Source organism: Palaemon carinicauda, chromosome 5 (genome assembly GCF_036898095.1).
Source record: "Palaemon carinicauda isolate YSFRI2023 chromosome 5, ASM3689809v2, whole genome shotgun sequence".
Lineage (NCBI taxonomy): Eukaryota > Metazoa > Arthropoda > Malacostraca > Decapoda > Palaemonidae > Palaemon > Palaemon carinicauda.
In genome coordinates, this window is record NC_090729.1 from 15058308 (window position 1) to 15061754 (window position 3447).

The 3447-nt window shown below is 56.7% G+C and overlaps 1 pseudogene; it reads right to left on the minus strand.

The window, feature by feature from the left end:
• Nucleotides 1-616: 616 nt before the first annotated feature.
• Nucleotides 617-738, minus strand: LOC137641733 (5S ribosomal RNA; annotated as a pseudogene).
• Nucleotides 739-3447: the final 2709 nt, after the last annotated feature.

Consider the following 3447-nt stretch of genomic DNA (forward strand, 5'->3'; position numbering starts at 1 on the left):
CCCGGAATGAGCGAGCCGATAGTGGTAAGAGAGGACCTCGGATCATCTCCGTATCTCTACTGCAAGATGCGAAGGTATGAAAATGCGTCCCTTGCTGGTTGGAATACGCCAGTACCATGAAGTCGTCGCGCACGGAGCGACTCGGCAGGAACTGTAGGATCTGTAGAGGGGCCAGACTATGGCCCCTAAGCCTGCCCAAATGATGGAGAGGTATCCTTCAGGTCCTGACCATAGGCCTGAACCGGAACATGCGCCCCCCCCCCCCCTCTTTTCTTTGACGAGTCCGAGAACAGCATCAAAATGTGGGGAAAGGACGAGATTATCCACTCCCATCAAGAGGTTCCATAAGTCAACACCCATTGCAGGTCTAAACGTTCCGCTGGTCCCCTAGGGGCCAAAAAGTCCGGTTAATCGTTGCTTTGATACCACCGGAACTTGGGCCGCCCCACAGGGAACTTATCCTGAAGCGACCTTTTGGGACTTTAGACTGGTCAATGAGGAAAAGAGACCCAGGAAATGTTCCAAGGTAGGGCTGAAAGCTCTGCTTGACTGAGAACAGGTACTGCGACTCTCCTCAGCCTTGTCACAGTCAACTGAAGGGAAGGCTCGGAGAAAGAGGCAACAGCATCTGGCGTACCCGGGCGGTCACCCATCCAAGTACTGACTGACCAGCCCAACGTTGCTTAACTTCGCTGATCGGACAAGAAGCGGTGTTTCCAACGTAGTAAGGCCGTTGACTCAATATCATGGCTAGATACCCCAGATGTTGAGGCAGAAGTAGAGGAGGCTCCTAACAAATTACCATGATCCCTCACTCATGGTAAGGACCCGGAAGCTTGTCCCGGCATTGAAGAAGGTCGAACCCGAGCATACCGGAGTTGACCAGACCTTCAAAAGGCGAAGGAGGTAGAAGCCTGCTCCTGAGTGGCCATGAGGAAAGCAGAGAGAGTTCTTTGGGGAAAAACCTGCGATGCTGCGGCGGGATCAAGTCAAGGCTGAATTCCAAGAACTTCCTGGAAGATGGATGGAATGGAAACTGGAAGTACCCGTCCTTCCAATCCAGGGCCTAAGGAGTCCCGCCGCCTCGTTACCAATCTGATCGATTCTGCTGTTCCACGCTGGACGAAGTTTGTTCGACAAACTTGAACAGAGCTGAGAGGTTGACTACAGAATTCCCGTCTCAGATGCTTTCCTACGAGAAAGGATCGACTGAAGAAGCCGGGGGGTGAAGCCGTCGACGATCCTATGGAGGGCCTTCTCCTAAGGCATGGATCATTCTGCCCAAACGGGCAAAACTCTTGCCGACCCCTTGGGTGATCACGGAGATCATGCAGGAATCGGCATCGGGAAGCTGTTATCCGGATGAGTAACCTTAGGCATCCTCCCAGCATGAGACCTGCAAGGGGGAGGGGGTTGCCAATCCTAGAGTTTGTGAACTCTTCTGCTCCCTCTAGGATTATGCCCCCCCAGGAGAGCTTCTTGTGCTACCTGTCCCTGACAGGGGGGACTGCTATTGGACACCTTATCTTAGCTGCCGTAGCTGGTCCGATAACTTAGGCCGACGAGGCTGAAAGAAGAGGCGCTGGAGGCCTGCAGGGTCTGGAAGAAAGCGCCTTGGAGGAGTGAAAACGGAAGTCGACTTCCTCCGCACAACCGGTGTCCATGTCCCTGTCCTTGGGCACAAACAAGCTCTTCCCAAGGATGGAAGAGTGTCTGAGCTTGTCGACGTCCACTGAGGAGACACTCGAGAGGAAGCCCTCGGTCACTGCGTTTAGATGGTCCAACCTCGATCTTGCCCGCAAGTTTGAAACTTGAAGACGAAACGCCAAGGTGCTTGAGCCCGAGAGACGGAAAGTACCCATGACCTTCCTGGAGCTTCCATGTACAAAACCTCGGGTCGCAACCGAGGAGGGAAAGGACCTGGTAAGCCCTTCCACGAGATGGAGAAGAGGAAGGGGTAAACCAGTCACCCCTTGCCCGGCGGAGAAATCTCGAACGGAAAGCTCCCTGGCAAGACCCTTCCAGGGAATGACGAGGAAGAGCTAACCCAGGTTCTGGAAAGAAGAATGTTGCTCAGACCTCCCTGAAGATTCTTCCTGCTCTTGCATGTGCCATGCTCTGCGTTTAAGGGGTGAAGACCGTGTTCTGGGAATACGCTCCAGAAGACTCGCCAGGCTGGCCATGTTGCGAAACCCCGACGGGAATCGCGGTCGCAATCGCCCTGGCGCTCGCGCGATGGTAAATCAATGGTTTGAGCGTGGCCGAACGTGAAAGCACCCATGCGCGGGCACGCAGGAGCACAGACGAAAGTGCGCGAGGTAGCGCAGAAGGAGGGCGAGCGTGGTTTGAAGGGCGAGAGCTGGTGGTCGGAATTCGAAAGTTCACAGGCAAGCGATGACCCGTAGGCGAGCAATGGATACTGCAGGAATCGAGCCGACGTTCGCGCGATGGAACACCGTCGGTTCACGCGATGGAACACTGTCAGTTTGCACGATGGAACACCATCGGTTCGCGCGACGGAACACCGTTGTTCCGCGCGATGGAAAACCGTTGGTTCGCGCGGGCGAACATTGGAGCGCATGCGCGCTGGCGCGCAGGCACGTGGGCGTGCGGTCCCGCAGGCACGTGAGCGTGTGGTCGCGCGGGCACTTGGGCGCACAGGTGAGCGCAGGCGGTCGGGAGACCGATGGCGCGTAGGCGGGCGATGGCGCGTTGAGCAGCGATTGCGCGTCTTGGCGAGCGATGGCCCGTAGGCGAGTGAAGGCGCGTTGGCAAGCGATGGCGCGTCGGCAAGCGATGGCGCGTTGGCGAGCGGTGGTGCGTTAACAAAACGCTAGCGCGCAGGCAAAGAATTGCACGGGCGCGTAGCCGATCGCTAACGCGTAAGAGACTAGGGATGGTTAGCGCGCATCGCACTAAACAGGAGGCGCGCAGGTGCATCATGAAGGTGAGCGCTGAAGCAAGCTGTTAATCAGGCGATCCTGGACGGTCAGGAAAAACCGTTGGCACCCATTGGTGCGTGGAAGGAAAGGGCGCGTAGATGTGCGCTGGCGATTGTAGAAAGCTGGCGCACAGAAGGACAGAAGTAAAGGTGAGCGCTGGCGAGCAGGAGGAAAATCTACGGCAAGACTCAGCTACCGGAGATCGTGGTCCACAGCAGGCGAGCGCTAGATTGCTACTGATGGTGTCCAGGGGACCTGACACGCGTGGCAGATCGATGGCGATCGTTGACGCGCAGGAGATCGCTGACGAGCAGGCGAACGTTGACGCGTCTGTGGTTGATGGCGAGCTGGTGATCGCTGGCGAGCAGAAGGCAATGCGAGGAATCCTGTGCATAGAAGAAGAGTCCTTGTCCAAGACCTGAACCGAAGCTCAAGATTGCGCGGGCGAACGTGGGCGCACAGGGCGCGTAACAGGAACCAACAGGAACAGCAGCGACGATCATCA